Below are 24,657 nucleotides of genomic sequence, written 5' to 3'. Positions count from 1 at the left end.
CAAGGGTGCGGTAGCTCTCCAACCTCCTAACTTCTCCTGGGTTTTTTCGAAGTTACTGGAAAGGGTGCTTAAACTCTAACACTTCAACTGCGACTTCCCAATAGAATTGTACATGGCCCGCTGTTGTGTTCCCACACCGCAACCGACCTCCGTAGGGTCCCTACTTACTCATCTTTGGTGGGTCCTAGAAATTCTACAACCTCTACACACTGTCTTGACTCGTATTGTGGTTCTTATACCAGTTTTTTAATATATGGGTTGGTCCCCCCTTGGGGCCCACTATGCATTAGTGCTATTTACTGTCATTTCTGTGCTAAAGTATTGTGTGCTTTGTGATTATCTCCATGTAGGAGATACTGTGTCATACTAGAGAGTGTTATAATAATAAATACATATTTTTATAACTACTGTGTAGTTCTTTTTTCATTTAACCAATACTATAAGGTTGCATTCTGGTAAAACAAGCTGCTTAACATTCCTTTGAGACTAAGCCTTAAGGCTGCTCTCCACAGCTACCACTTGGATAGCTTTCTAAGGTTATCTTTGACCTCTTAAATCACCATAAGGTTTGTTTGGAGTGGTGCAATTTGCCCACTTTAATTAGTGGAAAGCATATACCAGGCCAACTTCTCACAAAGACCAACTCTTTGTAGGGTACGATGGGGCCAAGAAAGGGGAGACTGTGCAGAAACGAACCATCTCCGGATGGATTGTGCTCTGCATAAAAATCTGCTACTCATTGGCCAAAAAGCAACTTGTATCTTATCAGAGAAGCAACAATCAAAGTGTTTAAGTCGATCAATCAAATTCAGAAAGTTGCCTCAAGCAGTTTCTTTTGAACAAGTTCTTTATTCATCATTTCTTCATAAACCAACAGCCAAAAAGGGCAGCCATGCTTTGCTCACAATCGAGCTTCATAAGGGCTGCAACATGCTTAATTAAAAAGTTTAAAAAAAATGTTTTTTCAAAGCCTCAAATCAGTTAAATACGGGCAAGTTCAAAGCAAAGAAGATAAACAAAGCACAATACGAAACTGTGCGCAACAACAAAATAAAAAACATTGCAAAGGAAAAAATCCAACAACAGTAGTTGTCATTATATCAGCAAGTCCACCTAAATATTACTAACACAAATTACAAAATAGCTAGCAAAAGGAGAAATAACCTAAAAAGTAAATGTACAGTACAAAAATCATGCACAGTTTTTAGATGTTTAAAGATCAGAAGAACATACACCAAATACATCATCAGATAGTACAACATAACAGCCTAATCCACACAACGTATTAGAGAATTAACTCGTATTATACATCAGTTGTCATACCCTACATTTCGACAAACTGCCAAAGGGTATAGGAGAAATGTAAGCACCATTTGTTTCTATCGCTCTTTTATGTGAATGACGTCTGTCATACGGGCCCTAATGTAGAACACCACATCCAAAATGTCAGATTTAATTCTTCAAAAAATGGAGCAAATATAAAAAGGTCCAAAATAAAATAAAAAATTAGTGGAGGGTATAAACCAAACATTGAATTTATATTAATTGAAGATGGGCCATTGGACTATTTGAAAAGTCACACAACAACGAAAGAGTCGAAAAGGGAGAGAAGGAGGACACCTAATCAAGATTCAGATTTGTAAGTATATGGTCTCTATTTGTCTAACTCACCATTTGATATATGTAGGTTTACAGGACAATCCACCACCGGTAATCACCTATAAAGTACTGCAGATTGTCTTATTATGAATCTCATTGTAGTAAAATTCCAATAGAAATTCTACAGAACTAAAGTGTATTGGTAGACTAATTATCCTAAATGAGCAAAGCAGCAACCATTCAAATATATCCCTGTAAAGTACCCAAAAATTATAATATATATATATAAAAAAACAGCAGATGAGGGTAAAAGAATATATCTAATATAGACATCTATGTCAGATCCATTACCTTTGAATTTCCGAGGCGTCAGACTTGATCCGGATGATTTTTCTTCGAGCAATACGCATCCGTCGGGTCCACGTGACATCCTTTGCGTCATCTTCGCCGTTGTGCCGACTATGCCGTTGTGCAGTCTACGTCATCAACATAGGCGCCAACGCGGCACACTTACATCAGTTCTTTTCTTTCCGTGCCAGCCAAAGCTGATCCATGAAGAGAGCTACCCTCTGTCACTTTTTGACTGGCATGTTTCAACTTTTTGTTGTGCATTTTTGGTGCATAGGTTTTCCCAATATGTCAAAGAAGACTTCTGGATTCAGACTGTGCTGTACCTGCCACCGCACCATGTTGGTAATGAATTGGTGCCTGGAACGCTACCATGACTCGAAGTCATGCTCTGACTGCTGGGCCATGGAGCCGAAAGCCTTGTGAGAGTGGCCCATAAAGCTGCCTGCGGCATGGCGCTCAGAACTGCGTTGTGTGCCCTGGAGGTCTCGTTCTCATCAACAAGAAGGTCAAAGCACCTCTCCGGTAGTCCTAAGTCCTCATCCTCTCACTGGAAGTCATCCTGTAGGTCAGGTAAGAGTCATAAGAAACATAAGAAGTAAAAATGTGCTTCTTATGTTTCTTATGCCTGAGAGGCAAGATGGCGGCTGCAGGGAAGGCTGTGTGAGCAGCTCAGTCCCTGCTCCGGGTGCAGAAGGAGAAAGAATGCAAAGCAGTTTACTCGCTCAGTCGCGTAGAGAGGAACCAGACTGGGGCTTCTACTCGAATTAATACATTCTCTGAGTCTTCTGTGCTTATGGAGTTTCAAAGAAGCACAATATTTTCCGCTTGACTTACCGGCATCTTGGAAGGAGTGAGCTGGTTATTTTTCGTGTGAACGCCAGTACACGCCTGCTCTCCTGTGGTGTGGCGTGGCGTGGTTTACCGGATGGTTTCCCGGCTTGTACTTTTTCGATTGTTCCGATCCCCGTTGTGGCTGCTCCCGGCTCTCTTTGTGGGAGCTTATCGGCAAGTAGCTTGTGGGCGTGGAGGTGCACAGGGCAGTATGCCACCAAAATCGAACATGCGAAGTGTTAGAGCCAAAATGAAGCCTGCTCCAAATGAAGACGCCGAAATGGGGGAGGACGGTGAGCTTGGAGAGACGGGAGAAGGCGAGAGAAGGCAAGAAAGCAGTGGAACAGACTCTTGCAGGTACAAGCAAAAAGAAGGGGGGTGAGCGCTATTGCCACAGCCACTTAGTAGCAAAATTGTAGCACTGGTTGGAAATAAAGAAACTGGTCTTATTTCGTCCCCTAGAGTTACTGTATCAATGATTCTTGCAGTTGTCGAAACAAACTCACTCCTTGATGGTAGTGGAGAAGTGTGGCTCACCGGTTAGAGGAGGCAGACCTGGACGCAGAGGTCAGACCCGGGACCAGGGTTCAATTCCTGATGCGGCAGGGTCTTGAGCTCAAAACGTCCATGGACTCGATAATTCTCGCCTCGGTGCCTACTCGAATCATGGGTTCTTACTCTGCAACTCTGGGCAATAGCTTGCTTAATCTCCACTACGGCCCCACCGCGATGGGATGCCTGGCTTTCACCTTGGGGATGCCCAGTAGGGGTTATCTCACAGGAAAAAGCCAGGACGGGTTCCCAAAGCAAGCGCCTTGAGACCTTACGGTGAAAGGTGCTATATAAGAATGTATGATTTATTTATTTTTATTTACGATAGTCAGAAAGAGAAAATAATCCACGGTGAAGTTTCCCCAAAAGAGGGTATTGTTGGAGATGGAGACCGGGAGTACACTGAGAACACTGAGAATACTGAGAATGTTCCTCTAGATGGTATTACCGGGAGTTTGGATAATCTTGTTTCTGAGATAGATTTACTGGCTTTAAATGAGGGTGCTCCTGTACAGGATTTGACCGGTCTCAAGAGATTCTTGATCATTTTTATTCAATGTCTGATCATTCTTCGGATGAAAGCGAAAACTTAAGTAAAGACTGGGCTGATTATCAAGAAGAGGGCAGCAGCTTAGATGAGGAAGACAGTTCGAATATTGCCTCATCAAGTCGGTAACAACTACAGTAAAGAGGTTAAAATCTAGGAAAACGCTCCAGGTTAACCCCAAGAATAAATCTCTAGACAGGGGGGGGCATCTCTAGAGAATACACTATCGGGTCACCCTCTTGATGAAAATCTTGAGTTTGATGGAGCAGCAAAGACAGGGGAGCAGAGCCCTAATCAAGAGATTACGCAGTCAATGATCTACCACACCATGATGGAGCACAGAGCGGAAATAAAGGCAGAAAATTCTCGTACACAGGCAACATGCCGGAAAGTACAGAACGCTGTACGGTCGAGTGATTAAAATATGCTCTGATACTTCGCTCAGAGTCACTGAAGCAAAGACACGAATCTTAACGTTAGAGGATGACTTAGCTGCTCAGAAAGCGCAGATTGATACTATTAGATCCCAACGCGATGCTATCAGCTTTAAGCTTTCTGAGTTGGAGAATCAAACTCGTAGGAACAATCTACAGATTTTAGGAATTCCAGAAAAGAAAGAAGAATCAGATGTTTGTAAATTTGTTTGTTAACTCTTTGCAGAGGCATTCCCAGAACTGACTCTTTGGGACTGGACAATGGAGATATAGAGGGCACATAGGTTTCCTTTTACTATCAAAAGAGGAAGGCAAGGGTAGGAAGATCGCCCTAGAACTATTTTGGTTCGATTTAGTAATTTTTTGGCACGAGAAGCAGTAGTCCTGATAAAAAAAAGGCTCGCAAAAGGCTGTAATTTTTATGTTCGGCCTGATTTTTGTCAGGCTACAGTTTCTAAACGTTGGCATTTGCGACAGCTTATTCCTGGGTTTCAAGAAAAAGGGACGGTGGTCTATCTCCAAAATCCGGCTAAACTAAAGATTATTGTAAAAGGTCAAACAAAGTTTTTCTTTTCTGAAATTGAAGCTAAAGAATTTCTGATGTCCCTATAATGGTGGCAGGGCATATATAGTCGGTAAAAAATATAAGTTTTTTTTTTCTTTTACTGGGCGAGTATTATGCTTTAGGGAATGACTAGTTTTGGGCAAAAGAATAATTTTGTTCTCCTTCTTGACCTAGGGAAAGGGGTGGGGGGTGGCACTCCATACTCTCAGGGACTGCTAGTCCTTGTGCCTCATATGGTGGGTTGGGTGGGGAGGGGGGAGGTGGAAGGGAGTGGGGAAGGTGGAGGGGGGTTGAAAAGTCAGCAGCTGCCATGTTTTTTGTTGAAACTGATCTGGTTTTTGTGGAATTTTGCTGTAGGAAGAATTGCTATATAAAAGAAGAAAAAGAGATATGCTCATACCCTGAACCCAAATTTCTTATGTCTCAGTTTCTTTTCTTTTTGTAAATATGGATAGGAAATTAAGGATTTGTACACTCAATATTTGTGGGCTCAATGATAGGAAGAAGAGGGATGTATTGGCCAAGATTGTTCAATTATCCAGAATTGACTGATTATGTTTACAATAAACTCATGACGCTTGGGCAAAACGAGGATGTTTGCAAAATCTACGATTAGACTTAGTGGTATATTCAAAACAAACTGGGATTAAGAGAGGGGTGGCTATTTTAATCAGACGGGGTTTAGGGAGATGTATAAAGAGCTTGGCAGACAAATGGGGGTGGTGTGCAATTGCGGAATTCAAGCTCAAGCAGAACAGATTCACCTTGTGTACATTATATGGGCCGAATCTGGATGATGCCGAACTTATGAATTTTATAAACACTGAATTAGCTCAATGGCCCCAACCAATAATTATGTGTGGGGATTTGAATAAACACCTCGAGGCGAATTTTGATATTAGGGGAAACAAGGGATATTCTGGAAGAAAACACCAGACTTGTAGGGCGCTGCGGGATCTCATTTTAATACATGGGCTTAAGGATGGTTGGAATCTGCTTTATGCAGGAGATTTTGGCTATACTTTTTTTCCAGCCCCTCACAAAACATTTGTGCATCTAGATTATTTTTTGTTTCGCAGCAAATGGTAGGCAAAATTAATTTAGAAATTCTTCCTAAGCTTGTATCCGATCACAACCCCTTAATATTGGAACTAATTTCTGATTTACATACAATAGAGAAGAATCGGTCATGGTCTTTTGAAAGGAATTTATTGCTAGATGAAGACTATTGTCAACATATGGTAAAAGCTATTCAGGAATTTTTCAAATGTAATAAAAAGACCTCACCGAATAAGATAGTTTGGGATGCCTTTAAGCCAATAGTTAGAGGGGAAACCCTTAGCTATTCTAACGCATGACGCAAGAGAAGATGGGCCTAGCATAAGGACGATTGTGATTTGGTTATGTTGGCAGAAAATAACTTAGCTAACTCGATTAGATTAGGTCAGGATATTGTTGTTACACAAAGAGACCTAGCTATAGTGTACTCTAATATTGCAGATCAAATTGCGATTAAATATAATCAACATAAGGAAGTCAAGTCAAGTCAAGTCAGAGAATTTATATAGCGCACTACCTACCCAGAGGGTCTCAAGGCGCTTAGAAATGGGAGGAGGATTACTTGTCAAATATCCACGTTTTAAGTTGCTTTCTGAATGCTAGGTGGTTCTGGGTGAGGCGAAGGTAAGCGGGGAGTGAGTTCCATGTTTTAGCAGCCAGGTAAGAGAATGATCTGCCTCCCATGGTGGTCTTGTTTATGCGAGGTACAGTGGCGAGGGCTTGGTTGGAAGAGCGAAGTAGGCGGGAGGGGGTGTAGAAGGATAGTCGTGAGTTGAGGCATTCTGGTCCGATGTCGTAGAGTGATTTGTGTGCGTGGGTTAGCAGTCGGAAGGTGATTCTCTTATTGACGGGTAGCCAATGGAGGTCTTTCAGGTGACCAGAGATGTGTTCGTTGCGCGGGATGTCTAATATGATCCTGGCTGAGGCGTTTTGGATTCGTTGGAGTTTCTTCTGGAGTTTAGCGGTAGTACCTGCGTAGAGGGTGTTTCCGTAGTCCAGACGGCTCGTGACTAGAGCATGGGTGACTGTTTTCCTTGTTTCGGTGGGGATCCAGCGAAATGTTTTTCTGAGCATGCGAAGAATGTTGAAGCAGGATGAGGAAACGGCGCTGACTTGTCTGTTCATTGAGAGTGAAGAATCCAGGATGACGCCTAGGTTCCGTGCGTGGTCTGTCGGGATGGGTGCTTTTCCAAGGGCTTCCGGCCACCAAGAGTCGTCCCATGCAGAGGGGGATGTACCTAAGATGAGGACTTCTGTTTTGTCTGAGTTCAGTTTCAGACGGCTTTGTTTCATCCATTCGGCAACTTCTTTCATTCCTTCGTGTAGGTTAGTTTTGGCGGTGCTGGGGTCATTGGTGAGAGAAAGGATTAGTTGAGTGTCATCCGCGTAAGAGATGATGTTGAGGTTGTGTTGGCGGGCGATGGCCGCGAGGGGGCTCATGTAGACGTTGAAGAGGGTGGGGCTGAGTGAGGATCCTTGAGGTACGCCACAGATGACTTCAGTGGCCTCGGACTTGAATGGTGGGAGGCGGACTCTCTGGGTTCTTCCGGTGAGGAACGAGGTGATCCATTCAAGTGCTTTTCCTTGTATTCCGATGTTATTGAGGCGTTGTAACAGGGTGCTGTGACAAACTTTGTCGAATGCTGCCGAGAGGTCGAGGAGGATGAGGGCGACTGTGTCTCCATTGTCCAATAGAGTTCGAATGTCGTCTGTTGCTGCGATGAGGGCGGTCTCAGTGCTGTGTTTTGCTCGGAAGCCAGATTGTGAGGAGTCGAGGGATTTGTTGGCTTCGAGGAAAGCGGCGAGCTGGTTGTTGACGGCTTTCTCGATGACTTTGGCCGGGAATGGAAGGAGCGAAATGGGGCGGTAATTTTTGAGTTCGGTGGGGTCCGCTGTGGGTTTTTTCAGAAGGGCGGTGAGTTCAGCGTGTTTCCAGCTTTCCGGGAAGGTGGCGGAGTTGAAGGAGCACTTGATGACGTCTCGCAGGTGCGGTGCTATGACGGAGTCTGCTTTGTTGAAGATGTGATGAGGACATGGGTCAGTGGGGGAGCCTGAGTGGATGGAATTCATCAGGCGGATTGTGTCTTCAGTAGAGATTGGGTTCCAGTCGTTGAGGGTGTTCATGGGGGGAGAGTGTTCAGCAAATGGTTGGGTGGGTCGGTCTCCGGGTTGGTTGTCGAAGCTGTTGTGGATGTCTGCAATTTTGTTGTGGAAGAATGAGGCTAGGGAGTCGCAGAGGGCTTGAGAGGGGGTGATGTCGTTGGAGTTGGCTGAGGGGTTGGAGAATTCCTTGACGATGTTGAAGAGTTCCTTGCTGTTGTGGGCGTTGTTGTCAAGTCGATCCTTGAATGCTGTTTTCTTGGCCTTTCGGATTAGTTGGTGGTGAGTGCGGGTGGCGTTTTTGAAGGCGTCCTTGGTGCTAGTGGTTGGGTCTTTTTTCCAGGCCTTTTCAAGGGAGCGGCAGAGTTTCTTGGACTTCTTAAGATCATCGTTGAACCATGAGGCCTTCTTGTTGCCAGGTTTGCTTTGACGTTTTTTCAGTGGTGCTAAGGTGTCGGCGGTGTTGGATAACCATAGGGTGAAGTTGGCGGTGGCTTGGTCTGGGTTAGAAGAGTGGGCTAGGGTGTTTCGAAGGAGCGATGCGGAGATCTGGTCGGTGGTGATCTTGTTCCAGTTTCTTTGCAGAGTTGGTTGGAGGTGGATAGTGGGTTTTGGCTTGTTGTAGGTGAAGTGAACGCAGCTGTGGTCAGTCCAGAGGAGATCCGTAGTGTGGCTGAAGGAGACATGATTGCTGGAGGTGAAGATGGGGTCGAGTGTGTGACCTGCGATGTGGGTGGGGGAAGTGACTAGTTGTTTAAGTCCGAGGTTGGCGAGGTTGTCCAAGAGGGTGGTGGTGTTGCGGTCGTTGATCTTTTCGAGGTGAAAGTTGAGGTCTCCCAGAAGGATGTATTCTTTGGAGGGGAGCGCGTGTGGAGTGATGAAGTCCGTGATGTCTTCACTGAATTTAGCGCGGGGTCCTGGTGGTCTGTAGAGGAGGGTGCCTTTGAGTGTGGTCTTGGGGTCGATGTGTATTTGGAAGTGGAGGTGTTCGGAGTTGGCGAGGTTGGTGTCAGAGCTGGTTGAGATGCGGATTGATTTCTTATGGACGATAGCGATGCCTCCTCCTGTGTGGCTGGTACGGTCTTTGCGTGTGATCTTATAGTCTTCCGGGATGGCGATGGTGATGTCTGGGGCGGAGGAAGCGTTCATCCATGTTTCCGTTAGGAAGGCGACGTCTGGAGAGAAGGTGTCTAGTAGGTTCCATAGGTCAATGGTGTGCCTGTGCACCGAGCGGGTGTTGAGAAGGATGCATTGTAGGTGGTTGGGGTCGGGAGTCTGTGGTGTGGTCGTAGCGGAGATGTTGTCGGTGCCGCTGAATTTGCAGGAGTAGCAAGAGAATGGTCCATGGGTGTGTCCGGGAGCGGCTTGGACGCAGGTGGGGGCGCGACCGGGGTTAAGGGCTAGGAGGGTGGCGGCATCGTAGGTAATGCGGGAGGGCTGGGCAGCGCGAGGCGCAGGGGGTCTGGCGCTGGGCGCGGTCCAGGCGCGGACGGGCGTAGACGGGCTTACCTTTGGCGCACCTTCGGCGCGGATTGGGCGTGGTCGCTGCGCGTGAACGCTGCGCGTGGGAACTCCTGTCATATATGGATGGAGGAAGGGGAGGGGCGAGGGCGTCTCAGCTGGGAGGCGGGGCGGGCCAAAGACGAGCACAACAATAAACAAAATGGAGGCGGAGGGGGAGCACTGCAAACGCGCAAACCGAGTGGAAATACACTTAAAATATTCAAGCAAAATGCAGGCAAGCTCAGCGGCAACCAGGCAGGCAGCAGGCACAAACAACTATGCAGCCGTGGGAGCAGAGCGGCACAGCGCGCAGACAGGCTTGAGTCAGCCAAGTAAACACACAATTAAAGTGCAAGTTTGCTCAGTGGCGATCAGCAGGCACAGGCACAAAACACAGATGCAATTAAACAGAGCAAAGTGCCAAAAACGATACCAGCGATCTCGGAGGGACACTGGGGAGCGACCACTCAGCTCTAGGGAGAATTCAGTGAAAATACTGGGAGAATCCTGGCAAAAAGGATACAGCAGAAAACAGTCTTTAATGATATCGTAAAGGTGGTTGATTTAAATAGGATTTTACAAGAAACCGAAGATGGGGTTCTTGCAGCTTTTCACAAATTTTATCAATGTCTATATACGGCTCCAACAGAAACGACGGCAGGGGGGTACGGGGCCGCAGAATACCTGAGTGACTTAGAAACTATTAAACTGACGGAAATTGAAAAAGACCTGCTATCCGCGCCCATAACTTGGGAAGAAATTGAAAAAGCTTTATTAAGTCTGTCCCCATTCAAAGCTATGGGACCGGATAATATCCCACTTGAATTTTATCGCAACTTCAGAAAGATACTCAAAAAAGAGCTAGTAGAAGTTTGTCAACAAGCTTTTTTGAGTAATCCTCCAGGCTCTTGGTCTGAAGCAACTATTGTAATCTTTATAAAAAAGGGAAGAACGAAACCGAGATGGGGTCATATAGACTAATTTCACTTCTGAATGCGGATAGCAAGGTTTATTCAAAAGTACTGGCCAACAGAATGAATAATCTTATGGCTAATTTAGTCTCAAAAAGACAACATGGTTTTATTTCCAAACGCGATACTACAGACCATGTTAAAAGAATCATCTCTCTCTCGGATTCGTCACCAGCTACTAATTCTCCTGTTGCGGTTGCCCTGTTAGATGCAGGAAAAGCGTTTGACAGGGTTTCCTGGAACTTTTTATGGCCCATTTTAGCTTGGACGGGATTTCCGGGGGGAATTTATTAAAGCGATTCAGGCATTATATATCAACCTGATGGCGTCAATTCGTTTTGCTGGGAATCTCTCGAAAAATGAAATAATAACACGGGGAGCGAGGCAAGGATGTCCCTGTTCCCCCTTGCTATTTGCTTTGTACATTGAACCTTTTTTAAATAAACACAGGAATGTCCCAGTTCAGATACATCGGGTCGAGTATAAAGTGTTCGCATATGCGGACGACATTGCCATTGTAACATCAGACATTAAAACCTCTTTACCAAAAATAGTGGAAGCTGCTGATAAATTTGGGGGGTACTCTGGGTATAAATTAAACAATTCTAAAACCCAATTAATTCATTCAGACGTTGGACGCCCAAAGGATATGAGTTTCGTATCTGCAGCCTTATATTTGGGTATTAAAATTTCTGCAAAAATGGAGGATATAGTGCGGTTGAATACGGAACCCATACTAGGCTCGGCAAATAAAACACTGGAAAGGCTGAATAATCTTCATTTATCGTTGTATGGGCGGAGTAATGTTTTAAAAATGTTAATTTTTCCGAAATTTCTGTATCTATTTCTCACAATCCCTCTCCTCTTTCCCACAACTTTTTTTGTTAAGGCCAATAGAATGTGCTCCAGGTTTCTCTGGAGTTATCGTAGGTCTAGGAGAGCAATGAAATGGTGAATATTGCCTAGAGAGAGAGGGGGTTGGGGGATCCCTAGCTTTCATATTTATTATTGGGCTGCACTATTGAAACATATGGGTGTTTTGATTTTTCATGATGCTATAATAGAGGAAGCGGCTAGCCCGTCAATTTACGAGATGGTAGCTGGTAAAGAGGCTAGGCAATGTCTAGTGCGAGAAATTGAGCCCAGCTATTATAAAATGACAAAATTTAAAATTCAGTGGGCTGCTTTTGAAATTTGGAGGAAAGCGAAAGTTAGATTAGGTATGAGCTCAAATTTGAATTATTATACACCTCTTAATAGCTGTTATTTATTACCAGAGGTTTTTAGGGATCAGGTGATGGCCAGGTGGTATTCAGCAGGGATATGTATATTAGGAGATCTACTTCAAGGAAATCAAATAGCTTATTTTCTCTTTTTGCAGCAGAAATGTAATTTGCCTAGGTTAGAATTTTTCAAATATCTTCAATTGCGAAGTTTTTTGGATCAAAGAAAAACACAAAACCAAATAATGACTGATAAAGTTGGCTTCATAGAAGCAATCAGAGTAAGTGCTAAAATTGGTCCAATCTATCAATTTCTGGTAAATAACCTAGATGATGATCTGGATGCCTGGGAGGATAAATGGCAAAGAAAACTTGCAGCTGATAGAATAGATTTGGTCAGAGCAATTGAAGTATCGAGAAAAGTTTTATTTATTGGCCCTTTGAAAAGCCAACACTTCATGTCCCTATTTGATTTATATTATACTCCAGCGAAATTGGCCAAATGGAAATCCTTAAAAGGGGATAAATGCAATTGTTGCGGTTTTATTGCTACAGATGCTGCTCATATGTTTTTTTCATGCCCTAAATTGAATCAATTTATTACTGGTGTTGAATATTTTCTGAATGTTAGTTTACAGATACAGGTTAATTTATCAGCGGAAATGATTATTATGAGCCTTCAGACAAATCAAAGCAGAAACTGGACGGATGCAGAGGAGGGATTTTTATTTATTTTTATGTCCATTTTTCGTTTGTGTATAACAACCCAATGGTTAGATGCAGAACCACCAGTTTTCAATAATTGGCAATTCAGACTACTTTCTATATTTTATTTAGAGACTGCTGTATATAAATCAAAAGGTAGTAGGAAAAAGCAGTTTGGGCAGAAACTCTGGCCTCCTCTGTCAAATTGGTTATGAATTAATGTATTACGCAATTAATGCTATATTTGTATTTATGCTGATATGTACCTTGTAAATGACGATGTATGGTTGCTTGCTGACATAATAAAATAATTTAAAAAAAGAAAGAAGTAAAAATGTGCTTCGACTAAATGCCATCCATCCCCTGACGTAATGGAGGAGTCTTGGCGCACTTGGCCTAGTTTTACTGAACCTGGGTTGACTCTGCGCTTCGCTGACTTTCTGGGAGAGGGGGAAACCCCCGCCCAGAACCAAGAGTTTTATGATGCCATGAGCCTCATAAATGGTCAGCCTTAACCCTCTAGCGTGCCTCCAGGTCCTGGAGGCTCAGTGGGAACTCCATCGGGTTCCATGCTGTCGGCTCAGGTGCTGATGCCCCGTGGATCTGGGCTGACACCAGCTTGGTGTCTCCTCTTCAGAACCCCTCATGCCTTTCAATGAGGCTTTGGCTGAGTGCCTCCTGGGAACTTGGTCCTAGCCCAGCAAAGGGGCTCCTGTGAATAGGACAGTCAGCCACCGCGATCGCCCAGTACTGGGCGAACCAAATCTCCTCACCAACCTCCCTACCACAAGACCTTGGTGGGCCAAGCCTCTACATCTCAGGACGCATTCCCTTCTGAATAGTTGGGGCAAGAACATTTTTTCTTCCATCAGCCTTGCATCATGGTCAATGAACTCTGCATGCCTATTGGGCCATTCTCCCACTCCCTTTGGGAAACCATTGTTCAAGTGCTGCCATAGGTCTGAAAGGAGGCCCTGGCCATCCTCTCTGATGTAGTATAAGATGGGGTAGATTTAGCAAAGGGCGCCATTGAATTTGGAGTAGATGCAATTGACTCGCTGGGCAGAGTGATTCCCACAATGGTGGCTGTCAGATGCCACGCCTGGTTGAAAACATCTGGCTTTTCTAGAAATATCCAGGCTTTGCTCGTGGACATGCCCTTTAATGGCACCCGTCTCTTTGGAGAAAAGGCAGACACTGCGATGGAACGCTTTAAGGACCCACGGGCTACGGACAAGTCCTTAGGTCTCTCAGTTGCCTCTTGTACCCTGTCTGCCTTTTACGGGTATGGGAGTGGCTTTCAACCATGCCTGCCATACCCCAACCACAAAGCCACCTAAATTCCACAGCCCCTGCATGGACGAGTTTGCGGTTCATTCTGACCCTGTTGTAGGAAACTGGCTCTATATGTACTACACCAAAATTAGGTATAGTGTGTATAGAGTACAGGTGACCCCAGAGGTAGGCAGAGTTTAAGTTAGATAGAACCTTACTCTCTATTTGTGTTAGAGTGGTCGAGCAGTAAGGCAGTATCAGAGGACAGTGTTAAGCATTTGATGTACACACTCCATCAGCAAATTAATTCACACACTCAAGAACTGAACTCCAGGCCAATTGTTTTTGTATAAAAAATATACTGTTGTTTTATTTTTAAAACCAAGCAAGCCTGGCACAGATTCGCATTTAATACTTTTCAGTAATAAGTTGCTGAATATAGAACAGTTTGAAAAGGCAATAGAATTTGTACTTTGTTTGATTTACAGGGAATGCAGTAGGTTGCAGCACTTAGCAAATACAGAACATTGGAATCAATTGGCTTTCTCAGTAAATTTCAGGTAAGTTACTTTTCTCGTTACTTTTCTAACTCAGTGCTGGATACCTAGATTCAGCACTTGGACATTTCCTGAGAATAGGTAAGTAAATATGTTTTGGTTATTCGCATGATTTCTAAAGAATATCTTTGGATTTCTAAACTCCACACTTCGAAACTTTTTGGGAAAAAGGTTCTGGGGTTAGACTTAGGGGTCCCCCAGAGTCAGTGATGCACTTTTGTTTCACCGTCAGGTGGCACTAGGGTGGCTGGGTGCAGAGTGTTGCGGCCCAATGATATCCAATGGGGGATAGAGAGGCTCCGGTTGGTGGCTGCTGGCAAGCAGGCCACTGGGTTTTTGGGGAAAAGCTCGTTGGGTTTAGGTCAGGGCAAATAGGTAACCAAATTAGCACCAAAGGTGCACCCTCAGTGGCACTAGGGCGGCCGGGTGCAGGGTGCTGTTTTGAGGTCGGGTGTCCTGTTGTTTTTAATGGATAACCTCCAGTTAGAAGAAACACTGCAGGCTCGGGGACGAGGATCTTCTGGGTGCAACCACCACTTTGAGAGCTAAGATGGGATGTTTTGGGTTGGTTGGGCACCGTTGGTTTGGGCACACAAGGCCGTGGGGTGTCAGGTGCATGGGTGCTTTGGTACGTCGGAAAGTCTTACCCGCTTGGGTCGTGGTAGAGGGGATCTCCTGGATTGAGACTGCAGGCGTCAACTGAAGGCTTGAGGCAGGTCAGGAGTCGCTAGATCTTGGGTCAGGATCACCAGGGTGACCTCCTCGTGGTGTTTTCCCACTCAAGCTTGGGCAGGGTTTGGCGGGTGCAGAGTGGGCTGGATTCGCGGTATCCAGCCGGAGTCAGAAGCTGCAGTTTGAACAAGTCTGGTGTTCACGGGAGAAGCAGTTTTGGAAGTCAATGCAAGCAGGTCCTCTGGGGTTTTGGAGGTTGCTGGCTGCAGGACACAAAAGGATTTTGCAGGAGCAAGTTAGAGGGGAGACAGACCTGTAGGGCTGGGGCCAAGTCAGTGTGCGTCGTCCTCTTGTTAGCTCTGCACGGCTCTTCGTCCTTCTTCTTTTCTTCTTGTTAGGGTGGATCTGAGGAAGCAAGTTTGAGGGTGCCCACTAAATACTACATTTTGGGGACGTTACAGGTAGGTAAAGGGCAGGGACCAATGGGTCCCTTCCCTGGGGTGGGTACACCCCCTATTCTGCCACTCTCCAGGGGGAGGGGGCAGGAGGTTGTCCCTGGTTGGCTGGGCCCCCCATTCTTAAGATGGCAGAGTCTCGAGGTTGTGCTTCACCTTGCGTCCGCCAACTGAGGGGTGGAGTTGGCAGAGGTGGGCACACCTCTTTCCCTCACTTGTTTTTTCCGCCCATTCTCCCGCCCAAAGTGGGGGGTAGAACCAATGGGGGCCAGTTGCTGAAAGCAGCAAGTAGTCTGGGGAAACTCACAAAGGCGGCATGCCTTTGAAGCTTCCCCTTCATAAACTCTGCCCGTCCTGGGGGAGGAGACTTGGCACCTCGTCCCAGGATGTGCATTGTTTCAGGCCCCCGAAAGTAGCAAGCTCTCGACCCAGCGGTCCAGAAACATGTCTCTGATGCAGCCTAAGCAGCCACTCAGTCAGTATACTAGAGGTGGGTTAGTTTTCAGGGGCATCTCTGAGATGCCCTCTGTGTGCATTTTACAGTACGTCCCACAAAGGAATCAGTGTGGGTTTAATGTGCTGAGAAGTTTGATAACAAACTTCCCAGTTCTTGCTAGTCTTTCTGGCGAGGAAGAGTAGAGGAAGTTGTTTGAACGTTGCAGAGCCCACTCTTCATTACATCCTTCTGTCCAGGCCACTCTCTTTGGCGAGCTGGCCTACCTCAACGATTTCTGGACCTAAATCCCAGTGCTCCTTTTGTAGTGTAGTTCCTATATTCCCAATAGGATCTGCGCATTGGAATAATATATACTGCAGTTTAGACGTAGGACTAAGATCTACTAGGTCTCTACCGAATATATTAGACGTAATTATGTGTGTGCCAGCTAGCTCAGAGGTCTCTAGAAACTTTCTCGAAAGTACAAGAAGGGATTAGTTTCTGACAACCATATAACATGACAACTTTGTTTCCCAAGAATAAGAAATCAATCTTCAGAGTCGCGGAAACAAAAGATAACTATTTTACTCAGTCAATCGTGTATACTTAGTTTCACCAGAGTTGCTGAGAAATTAGAAAGACGGGCGTATTCAATAAAAGGTATTTATTGAACAGTGTTCTATCTCAAGCATGAGAAATGTACTGCTACAATAGTAATGGTGGTTATAAAGTATAAGGCATATAATACAAACGGTATTATGAAGTAGTACTGTAAAAGCATGATATCGTTTCTAAGCCATAAGTTGCTTTAAATAGATAAAATGCATAAAATACATACAATGATAAAAGAGATGGCTAAAAGTACTCAACTGGTGCTTCTAAAATACCCCTACCCCGATGTACCTGTCCTAAGCCTATCACAAGGGAAGAAATACATTTTTAGGAGTGGCTTTAAGTTTAGTTTTCTTTGCCTAGAATCTGCCAAGAGTCTAATCAAGAATTCTCTACGGGTCTAATCAGCTCCGTACCTTGGTTTAGAATGAAGGAGGTCTTGTATCTCTCTCTCAGGACTCGATCTCCCAGATACCTGCAAGGGTAAGCTGGAAACACTGGAGCCGGATTTCTCGGCAAGAGAAGAAACAGCGTCTCTCAGTGCGTCTGCTGGAGGGTCGGCTTCCTTCGGCACTTGCTGCTGCAGGGCGTCGGGCAAGTAGTTAGTTGATCTGCTCCAAGAACCACCGTGAGTTAGTTTGGGCAAATGTAGGCATATTTATACCATGAAGGTGCCGAGTTTGACGCATGATTGGACTTAATAACGTCACTCAAAGGTTCTTTTCCTAGAAAACTCCAGGATTTCTTGGATAACTTAATATTCAAGCAGGGGGAAGATCCTAGCTGCTGAAGGCAGGTTTCTCCAAGAAATAGTTGTGAATTCTCTGAACTTAGTGGAAGTAGCCTTGCCGAATTTGGGCTGTAAGGCTCAGGCCAAATATAATAATGATTTCTATGCCTATATAAGGATAGAGCAAAGTATACCTATATAAGGGCATGAATCGGGAAAAGTTACACTAGGGTCCTAGATTCGTTTACAACACCCACTCCACGATCTTAAGTTCAATAAGACTAGACCTATAAGCACTGAGCAATTCTAAAGTAAGTGTTCACAATCTCACCCAAAATACAAATTTGCATTTGAAAAGGCTTGTTCATATGAAAAAACGAAAGTGAAAGTACACTGTATGAGCTGATAAGAAAGCATACCTTCAGATATTTACAAAGCAAATGAAAATATACATTCATGAAATGTCTCTTAAGACTGTACAGAAAGGAAAAATTAAATCGAGACCATTCCATAGCATTTAATTTCTAGACCATTGTATTATGATGGCTAGGCCAAAATATTGTCAGTAGGAAGTTCTATAAAGAAATCTTGTTCTCTATGAATAGTTCAACTTCAAGCAGAATACTCTGAGCCCCAAAAAAATGTTTTTTTTCTAATTTTGGAAAGAGTTCAAAAGTTGCATTTGTAGAAAAGTTTTTAAGCCGGAGGGTTTGTTTTGAAAAATGAAGGACGGATTTTAGAGTTCAGGGAACGCTGTGTCAATATTATCAAAGTTATTCTCAGAGTCAGGAGAAAACATCAGATCATCGAGGCTGGCAAAAAAGCCGCCTACCGTAGTAGGCGAAAGTGGAACCACTTGATCAAGCAGATCAAATGTGCATAGGTTTGGATCATTGCCGTCAGCGTAGGAAGCATTAGCAACGTCAGCAGTCGATGTTACCTGTATGCCTGTAGTTTCTCGTACCTCACCCATAGTTAAACATACCGGTGAAATCTCAATGAATGCCGTCATCAGAATTGGCAGCCGTTGGGGGTAACACGATGCATGAGCTGTTACAGGACCTAGCAAGGCGTCAACATCCGATGGCAGTACTGATGGAAGTGTGAGACAGATGTCTAACATGCATTCTTCTCCGCAAAGCAGGCATCGCAGAACAGGTAAGATGCAATCTTGCCAGATTGGTCTGAACGAAAGAAACCATGTGGTGTTCAAGTCCCTTAAACATGCCAAGCCGAGAATCTGTGTAATCCGCTCACGATACCTCATTGCACGGAGGGTTTCTTCCATGGACATCTGGGTATCATTGTTTGCCGGACTTGCCATATCGAAGCAGGAGAAATAAAAATAGTATCCCAGCTACGAGTCCCAAGATGAGAGGTAGACTGCCAAACAGAGAGTGTACGAAATTTGGAAAAATTCCTAGGACTGCTTCAAAAGGTGCTAACAGTCCCGAAAAAATTGTCTTAAATATATGTGCGATTCCGCTAGTATCGGACATGTTTAAGATTTGGCTCAACATTTCCACAAAATGCGTAGGACAATTTGTTGATAAAAGGGCATGTATCATACATTTCTCTAGACGAGGTCAGTGGCACAGTTTTTTGCAAAAGAATGGCTTTCATTCTGATTAAAGTATCAATCCGTATAGAAGAGATATTCAGTGAAGGCCATAACGCCGTCCCTCTGTCTCACTTGCTCCTCGGATACAATACTTGCATACAACAAGTAACCCTGAGGGACACACTAACGAGATAAAGTTTTCCTGGCAACATGCCACAGCAGCTGTGATCATTCAGTAAAACGTAGCTGCCACTGGATAGCTGTCTGAAAATTGGTTCTATCACTGTGGAGGGAGTACCGTGCAGGTGGCATGAGAGGTTATTTGCAGAACTATCTCAGGCTCCATGTAAATTAATACCTTGGCATAAAAGTGTACCACTTAGTGAATTTTTACAATTATTACCACTAAAGAATACCTCTGTTCCCCTATTTCAACATTTGTGTGTGTAAGGTAAAGTCCAGGTTGACTTAATGTATTCTGTACCCAACCTTTCATACAGGCCCGCTGGTATACGCTGTAGACAATACTGAAATTGGAAAATCGTCACTGGTATTGTTATGGTGCCATGAATTATCCATTCTGTGACAGGTTTATCAGAAACGGTCAATGGCAATCTTTCCAGTTTTTCAATGTTCAGCAACGTATAGTCTGCTCCTTTATGTGCCAAAGAGATTTGTTTATCTGTAAGGTTAAATACAGTAAACAATGACGTTGTGTTGATTAGACGCCAAGGCACGTAGCCTGAACACAGATTTTGTAACATCCAGCCTAACTGCATGATAGAACGTAATTGGGACTGGCTATGTTGTAGCATTAGCAAGTCCTGCTCTATTATGTCAATGGCAGAAGATGCAATGTTGTCCAATGAATAAATTCTGGAGGTCAGAGTCATTAACCCATTGTCCACTACAGAGAGACTTTTCTCTAAATTAATACGATCAATTTCTCGTATTTTTTCTGCAGTTTCCATTGGAGTTACTTTCCAAGCTTCGTTCTACCCAGCGTATATATCGGCGTATATGAAACGTTTTTGACATGGTTTGCGAGGTCCCAGTAAGAAATCTCGCAAATCATTGCCTTCTTTAAGTAAAGATAAGTGTTGCTTAATTTCCTAAAGTGTAGATGTCTTTAGCCATTCAAGGCATAGCTTCCCTACACTATAAGTAGTTACTATCCCTGGATGTTGTCTCTGGGAGTATCTCGGATCTGGCCTGTTCATTTTGAAACCCTGTGTTTTGTTCAGGAATCTATCTCGACAGGTATTAGTATCTGTGGGCCAGATTAACCATTTTTTCCAGTCAGGATCAGTTCTGTTTTGTTTTAAAATGTGTAATACGTCTAAGTCCTTTTCAGCATTGTTATCACTGTCAAGTATGGGATTAGGTATAGACGGTTTGTTTAAATCTTTTATCTTAGCAATGCCAAGACAAGATGTTTGTTGAACAGTGTCATTTAAGAACATTATTTGTTCTGGTATTATGCAGGCTCTGAATAATGCTTCTAAACCTTGCACCTGCCAATTTTTGTACCCCTGACGGACTTCGTCTCAATGTTGTCGTTCCAAAAGTCAAAACCCAATGTAGACATTTGAGCATAAAAGTTTGCAGAATAAATTTGTTTAGTGTTGGTCAACATTGTTTTCATTCCTGTCTTATTTTCATTTTTAAAATAAAACGTTTCTGGATTGGTAACATTATACCCTGAGAAGTATTGAAATTTCACATAAAATGTTTTCGAGCTGGCTTTTGCTGGCGTTGGAAAATGTTTCCATTGATTGTAAGTAAAAACATTTCTAGGGTTAGCAGATTTATGCAAATAATGATGACCATAATGATTAAAACAATACATTTGTTCATAATCTGATGAACCTTGTGAGTATTCATGTTCTGTGAATTTTGCTGACATTTCTAAATCAGACATCATGTTATTAACAGCTTCAAAGTCCCAATCATCACTGAACGTGTTGGGTGATGCAAAGTCACTTAAAGAAACCTTGAATTGGTGTGGAATCTTCAGCAGTTCCACCGGGCCAAAAATGTCATAGTCAGTAGTGTCCCATGCTATACCACCAGGTATAGGTACGGCTGTGATTTTTACTGATGACAGGCCTCTTTTTTCATGATGAGATGATTTGTGAGGTGTCAGGACCAAGTTGATTTTCTGACTTGCTGTGTCCATAGAACTATATTTTCCATCTATCATCTTTCCCAAGCTTAACACAAGTATGAGCCAGAGCAGGAGAAAAAATGCACCTAACCCAATCCAAAGTTCAACCCATGGTGAAACCAGATATGTTTTTCCAAGTTGATGAAAGAGTTCTGTTAACTTTTCTTTGTATGTTTTTATTTTTTCTGGCGTTTCTTCAATTTCACTGAGATCCTCTGAAAAAGTATCAAAGTTTATAAAATAGCCAGAAGCAGTTCTGTCAATTGTTGGGATAGCTTCAGGATTATCCGAATTCACTGGAGCCTTTTCTCTTTTTACCATATCAATGTAGTCATATGTCACATCCTTGTAGATTGGTGTGTCTCGACAAACTGTTATTTGGGTATCCAGAGGCATAAGTTCCATCGCTTTGTTGCATAGTCCTTCTTTTCTTACTGCAGGTTTATCAAATGTGATAAGTCTTTCAGTTTGAACCTCCTGGATTGTAGCAAGATTTGGACGCCTGCTACTTCTCGGGAGTCCACTGGGCCTACTACTTATTATGGGCCACATGATTGTGGTTTGACCAGGTCGATTGACACAACTCTGTTCTCCCTTTTACCAGCAAGTGGTGGTAGTACTACTGATCTTGTTCCGTGGATTGCCAAGACAGGAACTGCTTTTCTGTAAGAAGGCCCAAATTCCTTCTTTATCACACTTTTCTCTCTGACTAGATCCCCAATCTTTGGAATCCAGACAGGTCTTGCTGGGAGAGGTGGTTTTCCTTCAGTGGTCGTTTGTTTCTGTATTGTATTACTCAGACTTCTTCTTGTTTCATTTAAGTCCTGTAAAACAGCCAAACGTTCTTTGATATCAAAGGGTTTTTGTTCTACCACTGAAGTCTGACTATCGAGGTCCCCGATAATCATTCTAGTACCAAACATTAGTTCATACGGAGTGACTCCACTCAGAGAATTTCTTGGCAGATTATTAAGACTACGTTGGACACTTATTAGATGTTTGACCCACCCGTCACCCGAACCTAATACCTTGGCTGTTATGGATTGCTTTATGTCACGTTTTTTTCTTTCCACAACCGCATTTCCCTTGGGATGGAAGGGACTAGAATACCGCAATGCAATGCCCAAGCTGACCATGGCCTCCTTGTAAGCCCTAGAGCTGAAAGCAGGACTCTGATCAGAATGTAGTGTGCCAATTGCGTATGTGCCGATAAAGACTCGCAAATCTTTTATAACAGTTCGGGCGTCAGCCGAGCGCTGGGGCCAAATCCAAATGAATCTTGTGCAGGAGTCCACTGCGACCATAATATATTTATAGCTGCCATCCCTAGTTAAGGGACCACAGTGGTCCAGGTAAACACACGCTAGTGGTTTATCTGAAATCAGAAGGGGTGACTGTGCAGGATGTTTCACTGTGGAAACTTTTATTTTCTGGCAGATTTAACATTCTAGTACATAATTTCTAGTTTCAAGCGCCATCTTGAAAGCCTGTAGTTCAGCTCGCTGAGCTGTACAGTCCCAGAGTGAATGAGTTTTTGTGACCATAGGTCTGAATTTGCCTTCGCGCCAGCGACCTTTAACAATCGCACACGCAGCACTATAGGCTTCTTTACCCCCAATAGCGGGCTGTGCTGATCCGTCTGTATAGATTATACATCTGTAATGTTCCAGAGGCAGTATTTAGGTTGGTAGAGGACATTCATATTCGTATTCAAGAAATTTTTGTGTCTTTAAATTAGCGTCAAAATGGTATTCAACATCTATTGCAGCAAGAGAGTTAACCCACTGAATCCATCTCGGATGTAAAGCTTTTGCATTCAGAATGCCAGCTCTTGTCACTGCCTCTAAGGCAGGTACAGGTGTAACAATCCTTATACGCTTACCCTGTGCGAGAGCTCTCTCTTTTGCTACTGCAGTTTGAACCGCTGTCAGAATTTCAGCTTGTGTGTAGTAGTGTGAATTGTAAGCGATTGGTACCTTTTCACCTTCCTTAAAGGTCAGGTATGTGAATCCGCATTTTCCTGGGATGACACGGATCACTAGATTGCTAACGTTTTCGCGTGTCTGTAACAGTTTTTTAGCTATCATGTCTGTTTGGACTGAATGTAGGAAGGTGGATACCTGACTATGGTTACCCCAGGCTCCATAGACTTCAACGGCGAAACCCGACACATCTTCACACCTATGCACCTGCTTCCTGTGGGTGAGGTAACGCGAGTACTTCGGTGCTCCCAAGGGTATTGACTATCCAAGTGTCTAGGTTTTTAGTTGTTTCCTTCTAGCTAGACCGGAAGTGTCCTAAATCCTTCTTTTTCTAAACTCTAAGTTCCTATTGACTTAACATTGACTCAGGCGTGTGTGTAAAGACACTGCACGCACCGCCTGTGGGCCTCCTACTCCTAACCTAAGGTTCAGATAGTGTAGCCCCAACGATTCTCTAGGCCCTAGGCCTTCCCTTTTCTCGTGACGTGGTACTTATACCACTTTCTTAGTATATGGTTTGCTTCGCCCCTAGGGCCTAACTGTATTTTGTGCAACTTAACGTATTCTGACTAAGTAACTTGTGATGTGCTGTGCTTTTGCCTCTGATCTCATAAAGAGTTCAGAGGAGTGTGTTAGTAAATAAATACATATATATTTTATATATATCCTGTGTGGTGTCCTTTCATTTGGTATTCAAGGGGTTACATATGGTAAAACAGCTGGCTTTACACACCCTCAAGAGTCTTTTAGCCTAAGACTGTTCTGTCCACACTACCTCTAAGATAGCTGGTCTATAAGGTTGACTTACAACCATCACTAAAAGGGTTGTTTGGACTGGTGCAAGGTGTTCACTAGAATAGTGAACATCATATACCAGGCCAACTTCTCACATTGGTGTGCAGCGGTTGGGATTAGAGCTTGTTGTTGTTTTACCACTTGTAATCTTGAGATATCATTTGAAAGATCACATAGGTACATGTAAAAACAAGTCTTAGTATACTTAAGTTCTACTGAAATTAGCTGTTGTAGAGCCTGGGCCTAGCACACCCTGACTACAACTCCTAGAAAGGTTCTGTAGGAAAACAAATAGTGTAGGTAGGTGCAACACCACACCTCACTAGAAAATATGTCTCAGACAGTGAACCCCAGTGGTTCTCTGCCTGCAGAAGTAGATCCCTTGAGGACTGCTTCGAGATATGAAGCCTTAGCCTTCCAAGAATTGAGACAATGGTGTACTTCTAGAAGGCTAAAACAGGGTTCAAACCCTACCATCAAATTCCTGGTTGAGCTCTTAGAAGAGTATAATGCTCAACAGCCACATAAGACAGGTGATACAGGTAGTGCAGATGAAGTCTTTCCCTCCTCAGATGACAATACTGTTACTCCAGTACCAGATGAAGAAGAAGAGGAGGGGGTAGAAGAGGAAGATTCTGATCTTGAGGCTAACAGCCAGGTCCCAGTCTGGAGACTTAGCCAGGCTAACTTAAGCATACATGGGAGTTCAGTATGGGCATCCCTCATACAGACCCCCAAGTGGGCTTAACCAGAGGCAGAGAAGAGGAAGATCCCACTCCAGGGACTCTCTCAAATCTCATGCTTCACGTGGCATGGCCCTGCTCAGAGGGAGATGTCCTCTCCCCAGAGAAGGGAACATGAGGCCAAAATGAGAGAGGCTGCTCTGAGGATTGAGAGGCAAGAACTAGAAGTTGCCTTGGCCAAAGAGACGCTTGCTTGTGCTAGAAAGCATAGAGAGAGTGGGTTAGAACCCAC

Source organism: Lissotriton vulgaris, chromosome 4_1 (assembly GCF_964263255.1).
Source record: "Lissotriton vulgaris chromosome 4_1, aLisVul1.2, whole genome shotgun sequence".
NCBI lineage: Eukaryota > Metazoa > Chordata > Amphibia > Caudata > Salamandridae > Lissotriton > Lissotriton vulgaris.
The sequence above is the reverse complement of the archived record's forward strand: the minus strand, read 5'-3'. Positions refer to the sequence as shown.